This window comes from Sus scrofa, chromosome 5 (genome assembly GCF_000003025.6).
Source record: "Sus scrofa isolate TJ Tabasco breed Duroc chromosome 5, Sscrofa11.1, whole genome shotgun sequence".
Taxonomy (NCBI): Eukaryota; Metazoa; Chordata; class Mammalia; order Artiodactyla; family Suidae; genus Sus; species Sus scrofa.
The window spans coordinates 10,930,741-10,943,913 of record NC_010447.5 but is presented as its reverse complement, the minus strand read 5'-3'; the positions used below and the strand labels follow the sequence as shown (position 1 = coordinate 10,943,913).

General features: G+C 46.4%; 1 protein-coding gene across 2 annotated transcripts in view; it reads left to right on the top strand.

The window, feature by feature from the left end:
• Positions 1–13,173, top strand: part of NCF4 (neutrophil cytosolic factor 4) — a 117,856-nt gene that overhangs the window by 50,089 nt on the left and 54,594 nt on the right. The gene's annotated exons all lie outside the window — the stretch shown is intronic.

Sequence of the window (13,173 nt, the reverse complement as noted above, 5' to 3'; positions counted from 1 at the left end):
GGCTGGGAGAGACGAGAAGAGAGAATCGCTGCTTAAAGGGTAAAGGATTCTACTATGGGATGATTCAGAGATATGGGATCTAGACCGAGGTGGTGCTGGCATAATACTATGAAGGCATTAAAGTATTGCCTCTGAATTGTCCACTTAAAAACCGGGAATATTTGGAGTTCCCATTGTGGCTCAGCGGGTTAAGAACCTGACTAGTATCCATGAGGTTGTGGGTTCGAACCCTGGCCTTGCTCAGGGTTAAGGATCCGGTGCTGTCACGAGCTGCGGTGTAGGTTGCAGACGCAGCTTGGATCTGGCATTGCTGTGGCTGTGGCATAGGCCAGCATCTGCTGCTCTGATTCAACCCCTAGCCTGGGAACTTCCATACTTCCATATGCTGTGCGTGCGGCCCTAAAAATAATCCAGACCAAAACCAAACAGGGAACTCTTTAAAGTTTCCAGTATTGAGGCAGCTGTGGCTCAGATTTGATCCCTGGCCCCGGGAACTTCCATATGTCGAGGGTGCTGCTGAAAAAGAAAAAACAAAAAAAACCAAAAAGCTTTCTGTTATGTGACTGTCACCTCAATGACAAACATTTTTTTCCCAAGATTCTTAGTGAATCTCGCAGATGACAAAATATCAAAAGACAGCTATTTTCATCCCTCCTGCAGGGCACAACACCTGCCGCTCATCCCTCATGACTGAATTCAGGCATCACCTCTTTCCAGAAGCCCTCCTTGATTCCCCCCTTTCCCGATTACACGCCATGCTCACGTTCCCTGTGTTGACTGGGACGGTTACAGCGGAGCAATGATCCATTGACTTGTCTGCTGCCACCCTGTCTGTGAGCCCGCTGGGGTCAGGGACCTCTCAGAGGCAGAGCGGGAAGGAAACTCTGTCGACCTCGACACACATGGATCTGGGTTCAAAGCCTAGCTCGCCGACGTACCAGCCGTGTGCCCTGGTGGCAAGTCGCTTAACCTTTAGGAACTTCAGTTTCACATCTGGAGACGGAAGACGCTCTTTTTCTTCTAGGGCTGTGCCAAGGAGGCTTGATGATATAATCTCGTGCCCTGGGAGGTTTTTCCTGCTTCTCCACCTGCTTCTCCGTTATGATTAGATGTTTTTGTTTTCCCTTAGTTTCAGCCCTTTCTGAATATTTTCAGACTGTCTCCCTGACCGCATGAAGAGTAGAACGGGCAGCCTGGTGTCCATGATGGGGGCTGCAGTGGTGCAAAGGGGCGGGCTGGGGGAGCTGAGGCAGCAAGGGGGTGAGTCCGGGGGCTGAGGATCTGGGCACAGTGACAGCTGCTGCCAACCCTATGGACAGGAAAGGATAATATTAGCTTGAGCTGCCAGCTCTACCTGTGTGACATGGCCAGAAACTCGCCCTCTCTGAGCCTCTGCTTTTGGTTGTGTAAATGGTGATTCATGAGAGGATGTCCCTGGAGTGCTGTGAGGGTGACGTGTACACCCCAATGAGAGGACCTAATGCAGACAGGGGTCATAGGAGCGGGTCATGCCCTTAATAGCTGCAGGTGCCCAGATGTACCACGAGGACGCCTGGCTTGTGTGGCAGCCATGCTAGACTGGAGAACAACGTGCATCAGAAAGAGAAATACAACCAGCTATGATGTAAAAAATAAAAATAGGAGTTCCCATCGTGGCGCAGCGGAAACAAATCCAACTAGGAACTGTGAAGTTGCGGGTTCGATCCCTGGCCTCGCTCAGTGGATTAAGGATCCAGTGTTGGCGTGAGCTGTGGTATAGGTCACAGACGTGCCTTGGATCTGATGTTGCTGTGACTGTGGTGTAGGCCGGCAGCTGTAGCTCTGATTCGACCCCTAGCCTGGGAACCTCCATATGCCATGGAAGTGGTCCTAAAAAGACAAAATAAATAAATAGAAATACACTCAACTCTTTGCTGGATTCTGAACAGACTCTTCAGCCAGTGAGCTTTCAGAAACTCCAAATTCCTACCCAAATTCTTAAAATGATTTACAAACAAGCAAGAAAGGAGACTTCCATTCATTTTTTTTTTCTTCTTTTTAGAGCTGCATGTGTGGCATATGGAAGTTACTGGACTAGGGGTCAAAGTGGAGCTGCAGCTGCCAGCCTGCAGAACGATGGATCTGCACCAAATCTGTGACTTACACCGCAGCTTGAGGCAACACTGAATCTTTACCCACTGAGCAAGGTCAGGGATCAAACCCGAGTCCTCACAGATGCTAGTTGGGTTCTTAACCCACTGAGCCACAACAGGAGCTCTGAGAGTTCCGTTCTTTTTTCTTTTCCTTTCTTTTTTTTAAATTGAAGTATAGTTAATTTACAGTATTGTGTTAGTTTCTGGTGTACAGCAAAGTGATTCAGTTCTACACCTACATTTATTCTTTTTCATATTCTTTTCTATTATTATTGCGGGATATTGAATATAAGTCCCAGTGCTATACAGCTGGGCCTTGTTGTTTAGCTCTTTCATACACAGTAGTTTGCATCTGCTGGTCCCAGACTCCAAATTTATGCCTCCCCCTCCCTTCCCCTTTGGTAACCATAACTGTATTTTCTATGTCTGTGAAACTGTTTCTGTTTTCTATATAAGTTCATTGTATCATTTTTTAGACTCTACATGTAAGTGCTCTCATAGGACATTTGTCTTTCTCTGACTTACTTCATTTAGCATGATCATCTCTAGGTCCATACACGTTGCTGCAAATGGCATGGTTTCGTTCTTTTTTATGGCTGAGTAGTATTCCATTGCATGTATTACCACATCTTCTTTATCTACTCATTTGTCGGTGGACACTTAGATTGCTTCCACGTCTTGATTATTGTAAATAATGCCACTGTGAACATTGGGGTGTATGTATCTTTTCAAATTAGAGTTTTAGGAGAGTTCTTTTCTTGTTGGCATGGCTGGTGCTTTGTCTTTGCAGGCTGAGGAGCGAGCAGGTAACAGGCCAGAGGCAGGAAGTGATGCCCACTTGAATTCCCTCAGACAACAGGTGTGGGCTAAGGCCCTGCCACTCTTGGAGGGTGAGAGGGGTGAGGACTGTGGCCAGGACTAAATTCCAGGGCAAGTGAAAGTCAAGTCCCGACACTGAGTGACCTTGGAGCAAGGGGAGAGGCGGGGCCCCATGCTCCGGCCTCGGGAGGCTAGGGCAAGAAGCTCCCTGAAGACTCCAAATTCCAGGGCAAGGAGGCAGTTAAAGTCTTAGGTGCACAAGTGATAAAAGAAATGTCAGCATGAATCCAAAACAGGGGCTGATGCCCGAATTCCCTCCTCTCCTCTCCCTCCCTGCTCATTTCAGTGTAAGGAAAGGTGTACACATTCTAGGCAACCTGGGGACTCAAGCAGATGCTCTAACCACCTGAGCTCAGTTTCACCATCTGTCAAATGGGCACAGCCCACCCACTCCAGCAGATTCCTGTCTGAGATGCTATTAAGGCCCCAGCGCAGGGCCTGGTTCACGCAGGCTCAGCAAGGCTGTTCCGCTTACCTCTCTCTCCAGACTCCCACCTCCTTCTCCGGGAAATGGAGGAGGCGTGCTGCCCGCTTCCCATGCAGGGACACCTGTGAGCTGTGGCGGCAGTGGTGGGAGCCCCCAGTCCCCTCTGAGCACTGGGAGTGCTGGGGGTGGGCAGAGGGGCAGAGATGTCCCAGGGACCAACCCTGCCCCGGAGCATGGTCATGCCTCCCACGGCGCCCTGTTCTCCTCGGCTTGAGCTCTGAGGAGATGGGACCCCAGCCTGGCTCCATCCTTACCTGCCTCCTGTTAGGCTCCCTCAGAGATGGCAGACCAACCGCCGGTCCTGAAGAAAGGAATCTTCTGGATTCCCCTTCGGGTCCATGTTCTCTGCATTAGACAAGACAGACTCCAGAAGCTTTCTGGACAAGGGAAGTCAGCTGGTTGGTCCCTAGCTGGTATTCACTGAGCAGGACACTCAGGAAAATATTTCTGCCCTCCAAGAGTATACGGACTGGTTTTAATACAGATCAGTATATCAATATTGAATCCGATTTGAAATAGATGTAGATACCTGTAACTTTGTAGAAGCAGATAAAAATACATATGCCTCCAGGGTTTTTTTTCCTTTCCTTTTTATGACCGCACCAGTGGCATATGGAAGTTCCTGGGCTAGGCGTTGAATCGGAGCTGCAGCCACGCTGGATCCAAGCCACCTCTGCAACCTACGCCACCGTTTGTGGCGACGCTAGATCCTCAACTCACTGAGGAGGCCAGGGATCAAAGCTGCATCCTCACAGAGACTATGTAAGGCCCTTAACCTATGGAGCCACGATGGGAACTCCCCTCCAAGTACTCCTTCAGCAGCTCGCTATGCCCTACAGCTCAGGCCACGGTCAAGTCTTTCTTGGACCATGATAGGAAATATCCATATAGATACATACACACACATGAGAGGTAATAAGATTCCTACACAGTGTTAACCACAGGGGTAATTCCAGCCACTTTGCATTTTTCAATTCGTTTACCCTCCAAAGCGGTCATCATTCTAATTATACAGATGAGGGAAAAAAAGCCAGCAGAGAGGCTAAGTATCTTGCCCAACGTCACACAGCAGACAAGTATCAGAGCTGGGATTTGCACCCGGGCCGTCTGGCTCCAGAACCTGTGCTCTTCCTGACACTCAGCAGCAGCAGCAGCAGCCTGTGATGTGTGCCACTGTCTGCAGGATCAGCCCCTCCAGCCACACACTTGGCCTTGATCATTTTCCTGCCTAAACCCCTCCCCGCCTCCCCCTGCCTTTGGAATAACAGTGAAATTCCTTGGGCAGGTGCTGCTGCCCTCCTCGGCCTCGTTTTTAGAAGTGGCCCCTTTGCAGTAATGCATTTGAGAATCAATGTCTCTGTCTTTTTTTAGTATAAAGCCTCCTTTATAATGTCAAAATAATTCCCAAACCAAGCATGGCAACAGTTCTACTTTTAGTCTCTATTGATTCAGAAAACATCTACCAACAAAAAGCCACCGTGAATTCAGTAGAACTTTAAAATATAGTTGATGAATTGGGATATGTGATATATTACTTTTTCAGTTTATACACCGGGCTGGATTCAGAGATAAATTCTCAGATTTATACTAAATCCTTGGATCCAGAGATCCTTATTGCTCAGCTTGGAAACCACTTTTTCTCTTTGCTCTTCCAAAATCTTGTAGCTCCCGAGGTATATTTGAACATGCTGATCCCTTGTCCTGGTGTGACCCTTCCTAAGGACCCAGCTGAAGCATCACTTTCCCCAGGGAGTCCTTCCTGACTCATCACCCCACCACTGCCCAGCAAATAGCTCTGCTCCATTATCTCTGCACCCTGGCTGGTTCTTTACTTTTGCTCACATCACACTGTCTTGTCATTGTTTGCAAACACTGTTGTGTAATTTGGCCATCGAGTCAGGAACCTTGGCATCTATGAGACCCAGTTTCCAGTCTTGGCTGGAGCATCTTCTAGCTTTGTCAACTTGGGAAGACTTGAGCCAATCCCTTCACAATTTTTAAATATGGATGCCTGTACAATTTGTCTTCCCAGCATCACCTGACTTTTTTTTTTTTTTTTTTTTTTTTTGTCTTTTTGCTATTTCTTTGGGCTGCTCCCGTGGCATATGGAGGTTCCCAGGCTAGGGGTTGAATGGGAGCTGTAGCCACTGGCCTACACCAGAGCCACAGCAACGTGGGATCTGAGCCGCGTCTGCAACCTACACCACAGCTCACAGCAACGCCGGATTGTAAACCCACTGAGCAAGGTCAGGGACCGAACCCGCAACCTCATGGTTCCTAGTTGGATTCGTTAACCACTGCGCCACGATGGGAACTCCCTCACCTGACTTTCTGATAACAGATCCTTTCTTTTCCCCTTCATTCTTCTCTAAAATAAAGAATTGTAAAAATAGAGAATCCATTCCATGCGGTTTGATAGGGTTGCTGTAGTAGGCAGGTGTTCCAAACCTGACTAAAAAAGGGCTCCATCTCCTGTCACAGTGATTGGCTTAAAGATAGCCATGTGGTTTCAAACAAGCTAATCCTGACCTGTCTGGGACTTTTTGTAAGAAAATGGGAAGAGAGTGTCTCTTCACTGAGGGGTTACTACGTAGGTAGAATGTGGTTCTGGAGGGGTGGGAAGCTATCTTAGAAAGATAGAAACCACGTAGAAAGAATCTATCTAAGAAATGGAAAGAAAGATGAAACCTTGATTATATCACATGAACCGCTTGATCCAGCCATTCCTGAAGACAGACACACACCTGGGTTTCCAAGTACAAAAGCCAGTAAATGCTTCCCCCCACCCCTTTCCTTTTACACTTAAGTTACCATGAGTCAAGTTTATTTCCCTGGCACCAAAAAGAGTTCTGACTATGACAGATGTTATATTAGTGGTTCCTGATGAACCATGCTTCTTAGCTTTCATGCTGTTGTGTTGTCAATTCCCCTCGACTATGGGTGGAGCTTGCAAGTTGCTTTAATCAATGGAATGGGATGGAAGTGATGCTGGGCCTGTTCTGGACCTAAGCCTGAAGAAGGTCTGACATCCTGCAGCTTCTGTGCTCTCAAGAGGCTTGGGCTGCCCTGTAAGTTCAGTTATCCACTGGAGAGACCATGTGGAGATGCCACATGAAGAGAGAGAGGTCCAGATGCCGTGTAGAGAGGTAGAAGTTCAGCTTCCTGGGGTCCTAGCTGAGTCCAGCCCCCAGTCAATGTGCCAGCTGAACACAGCCACATGAGCGATCACAGACAAGAGCAGAAGAATCACCTAATCGAGTCCTGTTCAGATTACAGAATTTGGAGTGATGATAAAATGATTGTTGTTTCCATTCACTGTTTTGGTGTAGCTTGTTACACAGCAGTAGCTAACTGAAGCACTGACTAACGTACTTCTTTGTAGGGTTGTTGTTAGAACTAAGTAAGACAGTGCATGTAAATTGCTTATCAGAATGTCTGACACATAAAAACACTTAAGTATCTGCTATCCTTTTTCCTCCGGTTGTTATTGTTACTACTTGTGTGTTGCCCAAATTAGGAACTCATTGAGGGCAACAACTGTGTCATATGCATTGCTATATCCCCAGGAATCCAGCACAGAATGTGGCATAGGGTTGGCATTCTGTCAATGCTCCTTTCAAAGAATGAATAAATGAATGAATGAATGAACAGCAAGGAAAAGTGTTTGCAAAGTGCAAAACCAAGAACATTACGCATAGTTTGTCCTAAGCATGTACTTTTTAATTCAACCCAAAGCCTATATGGACACTGAGGGTCCAGACAACTTTCTAGCACAACCGATCCCCTTTTAGCAACTCAACGTCCAGGCTGAGGGAGACTTCAGAACCTGTGGCGCCACCATCTGGAACATGGCTTCTGATTGGTTGGTGCATGAGAACTCCTCATTGGCTCTTAAATTCTTTCCTCTAGAAGGCCACGCCTTCCTTCCAGTTACATTTCATTGGCCAAAGCTAGTCACATGGACCCATCTAATTTTATATGTGATGGAGGACTATTCTCCAGGGGAGGGAACTGTTTTAAACCAGGGAGCTTACCCCAGGAGGGGCTTATGCTATACACGCACGATGTCCAACAGCTCGATCACTCAGAATAGCTCTGGCATAGTGAGGCATTTTGCAGAGAGAAAATCTAAACTCAAATAAGTAAAGTGACTTGCTTAGGCCCCAGAGATTGATTAATTTTTATTTTAAACATTTTATGCATATGATCTAAGGGTAGTCTAGCAAGGTGGTAAGAGTGCTTCTCTGTAGCGGGTCGGTGGTGTTTAGTAAAATTCTGTATGCTTGAAAAATGTCATAATAAAAAGTCAGAAAATTAAAAGTTACTTTTAGGTGTTCCTGTTGTGGCTCAGCAGTAATGAACCGGACTAGTATCCATGAGGACTCGGGTTCAACCCCTGGCCCTGCTAGTGGGTGAAGGATTCTGCGTTGCTGTGAGCTGTGCTGTATGTAAGTCACCGATGTGGCTCCAATCCTGTGTTGCTGTGGCTGTGGCTGTGGCTGTGGCCATGGCCAGCAGCTGTAGCTCCAATTAGACCCCTAGCTGGGGAAGTTCTATATGCTGCAGGTGTGGCTCAAAAAAAAAACCAAAAAAAACCAAAAAACAAAAAAACAAAAAAAAACGTTTGGAGCAGTTCAAACATTTACATGCTTTAAAATCCAGAGGGTACCAACATATAAATGGTATAAAATCTTCCTTCGCCCCTGTGCCAGGCACCCAATGTCTTCCCAAAGGCAACCAAAATTATCAGCTTTCTGCGTTTCCTTCGAGAGGTATTCTGTGTCTGGGCAACCACCATTGCAGACAGAAGCAGGCTTCTCCCCTTTTTATTATTAGGACATACAAATCTGCTTCGAGATTTCCGCCTGCACCAGCTTAGTGTTTTGTAGCCATTATCTCTTTAATCCTCAGAGCATCCTTATGAGGGAGGCATAGTATCCCCATTTCATGGGTGAGAAAACTAAACTACAGAGAAATTCAGCAAGGTGTTCTTGATCCCATGAAGAATAAGTGGCCGCATTAGGATCTGACTCTAATGGGGGTTTTCTGACCCCAAATCCCATACCAGGAGCCACCATGTGGCCACACAGACAAGGAGGGTCAGGGAGACAGTCTGTTATCTTGTCCGTGGGGATAGCACGGGACAGTCTTCAAGATGAAGCCGGAAATGAGACCAGATGCATCACTGTGCAAACCAGGCCTCCAGTGGCATTAATGAGGCTGCAGTGCATCCTGCTGGTTTTCGCTAAGAGTCTTACCCAAGCAGTGTCTCTTGGGATGGAAATAGATTTACAGCTGTCACGGTGACTGAACAGGGGTGACCAGAAAGCAATTTTCGCTCTCCTGCCCCACTCCAATACTACAGGGCTTATTCCTGCCCTGCTCCTGAGGAAATGCTCTCCCTCTTAGGTAAATGAAAGCTCTCCGTGCTGGTTGCCATCTCAGCTATGTCAGTTCAGGAGTTCTCTTGTGGTGCCGCAGGTTAAGGATCCAGCATTGTCACTGCAGTGGCTGGGGTCACTGCTGTGGTGGGCATTTGATCCCTGGCTGGGGAACTTCCACATGTGGTAGGTGCAGGCCAAAATCAATCAATCATTCAATCAGTCAGTCAGTCAGTTCAGGTGCTAGCAAGTATAGTCTTATTTAATAATCAAAAATCCAAACTTTATTAAGAGGTAAAGCTTTACCCTTCCTTTAGCTGCTGGAGGAAGATCCTGCTGTGAGAAAGTGGCAGGGGGGACCTGTTTTTTCGGTTTTGTTTTGTTTTGTTTTTTTTGTTTGTTTGTTTGTTTGTTTTGCTTTTTTGGTTCCAGACATTTCAGTTTTATTACTCATCCCCAGCTTGCTGAGAATTGACGGTGAGGGGACAGGGAAGTTTCTACCTCTCTGGCATTCTTGGGAAGTGGTGTAGGTGCTTTCTGGGTGGGTCTGGCAGGTGTTTGTTTGTTTGTTTGTTTCTATGTCTTTTTAGGGCTGCATCCAAGGCATATGGAAGTTCCCAGGCTAGGGACTGAATTGGAGCTGCAGCCACCGGCCTACATCACAGCCACAGCAACGTGGGATCCAAGCCACATCAGTGACCTACGCTGCAGCGCACAGCAATGCCAGATCCTTAACCCACTGAGCGAGGCCAGGGATCAAACCCGCATCCTCATGGATACTAGTAGGGTTCTATTGTTACCCCTCAGCCCCAGTGGGAACTCCTACTTCTCCTCTCTTTTGATGCATGGAGATGACCTCGTGACTCACGTTGACCAACAGAAAAGGTACATGCGATTTGTGCAAGTTCTGGAACCTGGACCTCAAGACACTGTGTTGCTTCCACCTTTGCTCTTTTGGGATCGAGTCACTACCTACAGAAGCTCAGGCTAGACTTCTGAGTGCTGAGAACCCACATGAGGAGAGAGGACAGCCCCCTACCATTCCAACCAGTCCAGCTTTCAGCTGACTGCAGCCACGTGAGTGACCCCAGCTGACACCATGCGGAGCAGAAGAACTGCCCAGCAGAGCCCAGTTGACCCACAGAATCATGAGACACAGCACACTGTGGCTTTAAATCACTAATCACAACAGAAGAAAAATGAAATAGAAATTGATACCTAGAAGTGGATGCTTCTGGAACAAAACCTGAAAGACATGGCATTGGCTTTGGGACTTAGTGGCAAGTGGCCCTAGAAGGGTGGGGAGAAGGGTTAGTAGAGGCTGCAAGAGCAGTGAGAAAGTTGCTCCAAGGGGCGGTGGGGCGGTAGAAAGGTGGACCCCTTTATGTGGTAACAGAACTTTTAGCAACACTGTTACCTTGAATAGCGCAGATGATAATATTTGGTCTTTTTAGGCACCCATGGCATATGGAAGTTCCCAGACTAGGGGTCAAATCAGAGCTACAGCTGCCAGCCTACATCACAGCCACAGCAATGCGGGATCCACGCCATGTCTGCAATCTACACCACAGCTCACTGCAACACCGGATCCTTAATCCACTGAGTGAGGCCAAGGATCAAACCTGCATCCTCATGGATACTCGTCAGGTTTGTTACCTCTGAGCCACAACAGGAACTCCAACAAGTAGCTTCTTTTAGTGACATATAATCAGAATTTAAAAAGAAAATTAAAAATTTTATTTGGGGGAGTTCCCTTCGTGGCTCAGTGGTAAACAAACCCAACTAGGATCCATGAGGATGCAGGTTCAATTCATGGCCTTGCTCAGTGGGTTAAGGATCCGGCGTTGCTGTGAGCTGTCGTCTAGGTCGCAGACACAGCTTGGATCCCACATTGCTGTGGCTGTGATGTAGGCTAGCAGCTAAAGCTCTGATTTGACCCCTAGCCTGGGAACCTCCATATGCCACAGGTGCCACCCTAAAATAGCAAAAAAAAAAAAAAATTATTAGAGTATAGTCTATTTACAATGTTGTATCATTACCTGCTGTACAGCCTAGTGACCTAGTCATATATGACATTCTTGTTCATATATATACATTCACACACACACATATGTATACACACACACATTCTTTTTCTCATACTGTCTTCTGTCATGTTCTATCCCAAGAGAATTGTTCCCTGTAGCACTGTAGGACCTCATTGCTTATCCATTCTAAATGTAATGGTTTGTATCTACCAACCCCAAGTTAAAGAAGGAACTGTTCAGTCTTCAGGTAAAATTTTGAAGCAACAGAGGACCCAGAACAGTATCCTAGTTAGAAAAATAAATACATACATACATACATGCATACATACATACATACCTCCCAAAGTAAGAAATAGTCTCAGGGCAAAGATAAAACATGGCGGTGGGGTGCTGCCAGCAAAATGTAGCCTCAGGATAAAGATCATATCCAGTCTGTAAGACGTCTTAAGACTTTAGAAACATTTAAGGTTGTTCTTCATAGACTCTCTCAGATAGACAAAAAAGTTTTCAAAACTCTTAAGGGAGTTTTCCCACACAGCCTGCCATGCTCAAAGTAGAAAGAAACCTATCTTAGAATTATGATTGGGTCTTTAGGAGACAGAGTAAATCCCAATAAGATTTATGGGAAACCTACAAAATTTTTAAGGAAAATGATTGGTGAAAGGATCATTAGCGTGGACTCAAAGAAAGAGACACAGTTCGAATTGAAAAGAATTTGGAATCTCAACTCTCTTTCCTTAGGAATCAAGTTGAGAAAGCTACTCTGCTGCAGATGATGGATCATTTCTTATGGAAAAGGAGAAATGACTCAGAGGGTGGAGCCAAGAGCCGAGGAAAACAGTAGATTACCTAGTGAAGTAGCTTTTCCTGCCCTGCAGTAGTGGAAAGTGGTAACGTGTACTTAGCTGGATTTCCAGATTTTCTGTGGACCATTGACTGCTATGTTCTTCCCTTTCCTCCTCTTTTTGTGTGGTGAACTTATCCCTGTCTCACCAGTGTATGCTTGGTGTATGGGGGGCAGAAAACTTGTCTCTTTGGTTCACAAGTCTCTGAATCAGGAGGAAATGGAACTTGAGGACCTGCATCTGAGGGTCCTCGTCCGCACTTGGACCTGATGGAGATGGTGAGATCCTGGACCTTAAACCTCATGTCAAAATGAGATGAGACTTTGCGGATCTTGGGAGGAAGGAAATGTATCTTATGTGTGGGATAGCTGTGGTTGAAGGGTAGACTATGGTCGATTAAGGATAATCATGAATTCTTTGCATCTTCTCTCATCAAGAAGTGGAGTCTGTAGCCCCCTCTTTGAATCCGAGTTGCTCTGTGACTTGCTTTGACCAACACAGTGCAGCAGAAAGCCAGCCACCACATAAAGACTTCTGATCTCCCTGCTGGAGAGAGAAGCCCTGGAGGATAAGTGACAACAAAGAGTGAGAGAGAAGCCCAGTCATTCTGCTCACTCTCCGTGGTGCCAGAGAGTGTTAGAAAAACCATCTTGGATCCTCTGGCTTTAGCCAAAGTGGCTTAGCCAACACCCCACAGAGCAGAGATGAGCTGTTCCCACCAGCCTTGCCTTGTTGCTGAATCATGAACAAACAAACAGTTGTTATTTTAAGACACTAAATGTTGGGCTTAACGTTTACCCGGTGATAGAAAACTGATACGGGAATTGTTACCAGAAATGGGATTTGAATCCACACAGACATTCAATCCAACACGTGCCTCACTGGATTTCAAATTGTTATGGCCCATTGACGGTTATGCACCTTTTGTTTTCTCTCTTCTTTTTTTTTTATTTTTAATGTTTATTTATTTGTTTATTTATCTTTGTCTTTTTAGGGCTGCACCCACAGCATATGGAAGTTCCCAGGCTAGGGGTTGAATCAGAGCTGGCCTACACCACAGCCACAATGAGGGATCGGGGCCACATCTGTGACCTATGCCACAGCTTCAGCAATGCCAGATCCTTAACCTACTGAGCTCGCCTAAGGATCGAACCCACATCCTCATGGATACTAGCCGGGTTTGTTACCGCTGAGCCCACAATGCGAACTCCTATTTTCTCATTTTTTTAGTGAACATGTCTAGTGCAGTTATCTTTTCCCCATCTCACCCCATGTGAGCACGCCATTCCTCCCATCAAAATGTAGAATCTATTTCTTCAACTCCGTGACTCTGGGATGTCCTTATGACTTGCTTTGACCAACAGCATGGGTAGAAGTTACACTGTGGGAGTTTCCAAACCTAGGCTCCACGATGCCTCGTAG